Below are 7,121 nucleotides of genomic sequence, written 5' to 3' on the forward strand. Positions count from 1 at the left end.
ATCCCTTCGTGTAGGAAACTTCCTTCACCCAAATCACGATAATTACCTTGTAAACCGTTCTACTACCACGCATTTCAGGTGAGTTTCCGTTAGTTAGATAGTCAACTTAAGAAAGGTTTAATTGTTTTATCGCTGACCAATTTTCCCTTGTTCAAAAGACGAGAAAAAAATACAAACTCAGATTGTTGTATGCAGCAAATCCGATAACACAATTATCACCAATATCGATTATCCGGACCACGATAAGAGGAACGCACCCTCGGCGACTTCAATACCCCTACAGCAATGCCGTTGTCGTTCGGCAGCGTTCGTTGACTTTCCTTGTCATCCCATATTATACGTACTTTGGTTGAATCGAACGACAACACAACTGCTATAACAGAGTGCGGATGGATCGATTAGGGCTTTAGCAGCAAACTCCAAACAAAATGTGTGCACATAACGGTGACGACGACTTGGAAAAACAAATGCTAGAAAAGAATCGCCACAGCCGAGAACAGGAAAATGGCATTAAAATTAGAAACGTTTTCTCAGCGGGATTCCACCAGCCAGCCTGTGAGGGGCGAGGGGTGATGCATTTCAAACACAGCAAGTGGTACCCAACCCACTCCCCCATCGGAAACGAGATGTAGTAGAATCGACAACCTGTTGCGAGTAGCCGGACGTTTCCGAATCAGCTATAGCCAATGCATTCAGAATGGAACGGGTGCTAATGCTCGGTGAATATGTTCCGGTTCGGCAACAAGTAGCTAAGAAGAGAAGCTTTTCGTGGTGTGGGAAATAGGTCGAAGGAAGTTCCGGTGTACTAATCTCATGTGTTTGCAATGGAGTGATGGATTTCGTTATGTTTTCAACATATTTTGATGAATACTGTTAACCTATCGGGATAACGTAAAACCAAATAGTCGAGTAAATATGTACGTTATAAGATACATTAATTTAATCAATCGCACGCCAAGAAGACACGTATTCAAGAGACAGTTTGAAGGCCAAGTAGAAAAGAAAATTCGTATATCTCTTTGAAAGAATTCCGCCTTGAAATAACTAAAGCATTGAAGCTTTGAAGTTACAAGAACAGTTATTATCATGTGTATTAAAAGCCTGTATTTGCTTTCCTTGAAGTATGTTAAGCATATTATTCTATGTCTTCTTCTTCTTCTTATTGGCATTACATCCCCACACTGGGACAGAGCCGCCTCGCAGCTTAGTATTCATTAAGGTCACTCCTGACGGAATCCAAGTTTCAAAGTGCTCGCGTTTTCGGGGGCACACCACTCGATACGGAGGCGGCGCACAACTGTCATTTTTGTTGAGTTAGCTTTGCTGCGTCGCAGCATACGTGAAATAATAAAAATGACAGTTGTGCGTTGTTTGATCATTTTCGTTTTAGGATTTCTTCTTCCAATTAAATAATGTATTATTTACCAATATTATATGTATCTGGAGATGTTTAATCCTAGATAAATTACTTATAATAACCAATTCTGGTGGGGGGTCCCGTAGCGTAGTTGGCTACACGTTCGCCTTATAAGCGAATGGTCATGGATTCGATTCCCAGCCCCTCCACCAAACCCTTGTCAGTCGTCGGATGCAGCCCATACGGTGGCGTTTGGGAGACGCGCCTTACCGTCACGGCTGCCTGATGACGACTGACAACTTGTTCTTCTCGGAGGCATTCCTCCAACGTACCCGGATAAATGGCAATTGGCAACCAAACAATGCAACGATCATTGGACGCACGACATGGACAAACGGACACAATGGACTCACGATGAGATGGACTGGCAACGACAACAATTATGGTAATGGAAATCTAAAAATAGATTCTGTGTGGATTCTGTAGAGCAGAATACCACAGTAGATCTCGGCACAGTAGCGGTTAAGTAACATAGAGTGCCTAACAAATAAATAAAGGAATAAAAAAAAATCTCCCGTTTTAGTTGCCAAAAATCACTTTTTCGTTATTCCCTTACTAGATCTTCGCAAATAGAAGCCGTTGGTATAAAAAACTCAAAATTGACAAAAATGGTTTATGTTCCACTTTCGCTGGCACCGGTTCATATGATATGGGTCTCTCAGCCAAAGGGCGAAGCATTTTGTAGTAGATTGCAAAAAAGTTTGGATATTTTCTCCACTTACTTGCAAAAGTTAAAAAAATTCGCTTCCAAAACTCAGCTTATAATTTTCTTACATAAGCCGAGAGCTTCTTATTTGAAACCTTCTAGCAGACATATTGTCACTATGAATGGGGTTCCAATTAGATGGTCTAACAAAACTAAATATTTGGGACATCTGCTAGATCTAAAATTAACCCTTAAAAATAACATTTGATATTCATGACATTCAAGCCAAATGTAACAAATATATTAAGTGTCTATATCCGCTTATAAACAGAAAATCAAAACTTTGTCTCAAGAACAAACTTATGATTTACAAACAATTTTTTTGACCAGCCATGTTGTATGCTGTGCCAATATGGACTAGTTGCTGCAATACCAGAAAGAAGGCACTTCAGAGGATTCAAAATAAAATATTGAAAATGATTCTGAAGTTGCCTCCGTGGTATAGTACCAATGAACTTCATAGAATTTCTAATATTAAGACATTGCAACAAATGTCCAACAAAATAGTTTTAAAATTTTAGACAAAAATCGTTGAAATCTTATATTGAAACTATTAGCTCCTTGTAACCTTAGTATAAATTAAGTTAAGCTTAAAACGTTGTTATTCCAACATGGTTTAATTAAACCAGTCGAAAAATCCTAATTGCTAGAGGCATTTGAAATGTATTAATGATAACTAAAAATGTATCATAGCAAATAAGGAAGATAAGATTAAGAAAACACGGAACACCCTGAGACGAGACCTGCAAAGACGGATTCTTTTTCCTTGTTTTGACACTTGATCTTCTTTTCATCACAGTTGATCATCGATTCTCAACTGTTTCCTTGAGTGTTTCACCTAAATCCCGGGTAGAATCTTCTGAGCACAATAAAAGTGTTTGTGATTTACGGATTTGTAAACTTATTTTTATAAAGATTTTCCTATCGGAAATAAAACACGTATTCATAACAGTTCAATACTAAGCTGTCCGGCTTTTCTAGAATACTTTTCAAAGTGAAAAAGTACTCGTAAAACAAAATCATTCGGAATACTTTTTGAGGGATACCAACACTTTTACACAAAAAGGTGCTGGTTGCATCTGACAATTCGTGACAGCGCTTGCTGGTTGCAGATGAAGTTACATTTTTTCCTCTTTGCAAATCCCGTCCCAGGGAACACCTAGTCTAAGAGATGAATGCATGTAAAAAAAAGTTGAAAAGCAGGCCAAGTTCCAGTTGGAATGTAGAGTCATAGAAGAAGAACAGGTAGGTGACCACCACTCGGAATCTCCTCGTTTGTCGGGTGAAGATCACTGCGTCCAGATTTTAGGACTATTGTGATATACCCTTTTACTGTGAAATACGCAAGTTATCTCAGTAACATGTTTGTCACTGAGATACCTTGGTATCGACTGAACTCAAGACCATCTATTATTGATGAATAGAGATCCTGAGTTACAGTATGTGACTCCCATTCTGGCGAGACTAGCTTTATGAAGCCAACCACGTCCTTGGGGATAAGATCCATATGTCAGCAGGCCCCAAAAGGGCTTGCTGAGAACTTTGAACCTACGGTGGGTGAGTGCCCTGCAATGGCCGAGGGTGTGTTCTGATGTTTCTCTCTTCTCGTCACAGAAGCGGCAATTTGAGGTTTGGATTGCTCCGATCTTTTGTAGATGGTATCTGCAGGGCAGTGTCCAGTTATTAGACCGGTGTAGATGTTGAGATCCCTTTGTTGAGACCTAATAGTTGTTGGGTTTTCTTGGGGTTAATCGTTACGAGCCTTTTGGATTGGCTCGTATGGGGAAGTGCATTCCAGTTTGATGTGATTTGACTGACCATATATTTGTTCAGTTCCATTTTTACAGAGCAGTCTGAGATCCCGCAGAAGGGCTCAGGGCCAATGAACCTTTCATTAGATCCATTCCTGGCTAGCTCATCAGCAATCTCGTTTCCCTCTAGACCCGTATGTCCTGGGATCCAATATAGGTAGACTCGATTGCGTATGGATAAGTTTTCAAAGCCAGAATGCATTCCCACACTAGCTTTGAGTTACAAGTGTAGTTATTAAGCGACTTAAGTGCCGCTTGGCTGTCAGAGAAAATACATATTTTTGCAAATCTATACTTTCTCCTCAGGCATAATAACACGCATTCTAATATTGCATATATTTCCGCCTGAAATACTGTGGGCCACTGTCCTAAGTGGACAGAAATTTTTGTTGTAGGGCCATAGATTCCGGATCCTGTCAGATTATTCATTTTCGAACCATCTGTGAAGAAATTTATAGAGCCTGTTGGAACGCTGGGTCCACCTCCTTCCCACTCCTGGCGGGAAGGAATGAACACATCGTAAGGTAAGTCATAATTGACTACCGTTTCCATCCAGTCACTACAAATTCCTATTGCGGGATTTATGGCAAATTAATTTAATATGCTGAGGTGACCCGTGGGTCTCCCCGACAGCAGTGTTTTTGTTCTCTTTAACCTTAGAGCACTTTTTTCCGCTTCCAGCTTTATGAATTGATCTAACCGGGGCAGGTGAAGCATTGCGTCTAGGGCCAAAGTGGGTGTACTACGAACTGCACCAGTGATGGCTATGCAAGCGGTGCGTTGGATTTTGTTGAGCTTAGCCCTTGCAGCAGCCTCATTAGTTTTAGGCCACCAGACAAGGGAAGCGTAAGTTGTCCTGGGACGGACAATGGTTTTATATATCCACATTATCATACTCTGGTTTTAGGCCCCATCTTTTACCAAGGGTTTTGAACAAACCCAAAGTGTATTGAGACCTTTCTGCACAACTGATTGGAGATGAGAGTTCCAATTAAGCTTTGCGTCGAGTATGACACCTAGATATTTTACTTCACTTGAATAAACTAATTGTGTTTGATTCAAGAAAAGGGGTTTCAGTTGTACCTTTCTCCGTTTGGTGAAAGGGATAATGGAAGTTTTTGTAGGATTTATGCCTAGTTGTTCCTTTTGACACTAGGAAAAAGTGCGATTTAGGGCAGATTGCATTCTTTCCACGATAACACTTTCGAATTTGCCTCGTACAATAATGACAACGCCATCAGCATATCCAACCACTTCGAAGCCTCTTCTCTCTAAGCTGTCTAGAAGCTCATCCACCACCAGTGACCACAACAAAGGAGAAAGCACTCCGCCTTGCGGACACCTTCTTGTTGCTTTAACAGTGATGTATGAACCGCTAAGCTCAGAGGAGATTTTCCGATTAGCTAGCATAGCATGTACCCAGGTAACAATGCATGGGTCGAATTTTCTCCTCAACATTGCTGACCCTATAGACGAATAAGAAGCGTTATCGAATGCGCCCTCAATATCAAGAAATGCTACAAGAGCAATTTCTTTTGCATTAAGTGTCTTTTCGATTTTTTGAACTACCGTATGTAGTGCCGAGATCGTAGATTTTCCACTTTGATAAGCGAATTGGTTTTTGACAAAGGCATTGTTTTCATAAATTTGTAATTTATGTACTCGCATAGTACCTTTTCCATAATTTTGAGCATTACAGAGGATAAACTTATCGGCCTGAATGCTTTGGGGTTGGTTTTATCTCTCTTGCCTGCCTTCGGAATGAAGACAGCCCGGATTTGACGCCAATCGTTAGGTATGTGCCCCAAAATCAGACTCGCCTTAAAAAAATCTCAACCAAGGGTGGAACCAGTGTTTTCTCCTCTTTTTGGATCAACGCTGGGAATATTCCATCCATGCCAGGAGACTTAAATGGCTCGAAAGATCTCACAGCCCTCTCAACCCTGGCCCGAGTGAAAGCTTCCTTTGCAACCTTTATTGCGTCTTTTTAGATCCAGAAACCCATGATTGGATCTCTTGTGGATCTGAGACAATAATTCCAGTGCCTTGGTCGCCGATGCTCGACTCAGGGATTGAATCAGGGAAGTGGATCTTTTAACAATTCGCTCAGTGTATCGCTAGGCTCTACAGTGAGCGAACCATCCGTCTTTCGGAGGCTACCCACACCATTGGAGTGGTCTTTTGAAAGAGTTTTTGGAGTCTGGCTACTACGGGTGTATTCTCTATGCTTTCACACATTAGAATCCACGATTTCCGTTTGGCTGACCTTATTTCTTTGTTGTAGTTCGTCAGGGCCTTTCTGTATAGGCTCCAATCGCCGGTTCGCTTAGCACGATTGAACTCCCTACGCGCAGTTTTCCTAAGCTTCTCAAGAGTTTTATTCCACCATGGAACGTCTCTACTCGAACTAGTTGATTTAGTTGGACAGCTCTCTTGGTAGGCGTTAAGGATTTTGTTTTTAATGGATTTGGACGCATCTTCCAATTGTGTTATGGACTTGATGTGACTTTCTATGATGTACTCTTCGGATCGTAGGATAGCTGAGTAGGATTCCCAATCAGTTTTCTTAGGATCTTTAAACGTTTTTTCCATCGTTAGACCCCCTTCCCATTCGAAGATGATGTGTTTATGGTCTGACATTGATATTTCTTCAGAAACATGCCAGTTTTTTATTTTATCAGAGATAGACCGACTACATAGACTACAACTTCCTGACGAATGGAGTTTTCAAACGTGGGCTTGTCACCAACATTACAAATGTCAATGTTCTTGGAAGAGAGAAACTGTAACAGGTACTCACCTCTGGTGTTTATATTGGTACTTCATATAAATGTGCATTTGCGTCGCACCCTATGACGAAGGGGATGTTGTGTCGGTAGCTGTAGGCTACGAGCGCAGCTATTTCTGGAGGAGGGATTTCGTCCACGTCACCTGGGAAGTATGCCGAGACCACCAAGATCTCTCTACTCCCTCTGGCGGAAGGTACCTCCATCCTGACCGCTACGATGTCCCTTTTATGAATTCTGAAATTGGAAAGTATTTACAGTTGTTATGTAATAAAATAGCCGCTCTAGGAGAAAGCTGGCTGTCATCATATACCAACTTACATGAGTGTTGTGGAATACCTTGTATTCTGGATTTATTGACCCATGGCTCTTGAATGAGGGCCACGGTTAAATTCTCTTTG

Source organism: Armigeres subalbatus, chromosome 2 (assembly GCF_024139115.2).
Source record: "Armigeres subalbatus isolate Guangzhou_Male chromosome 2, GZ_Asu_2, whole genome shotgun sequence".
In the NCBI taxonomy this organism is placed as follows: domain Eukaryota; kingdom Metazoa; phylum Arthropoda; class Insecta; order Diptera; family Culicidae; genus Armigeres; species Armigeres subalbatus.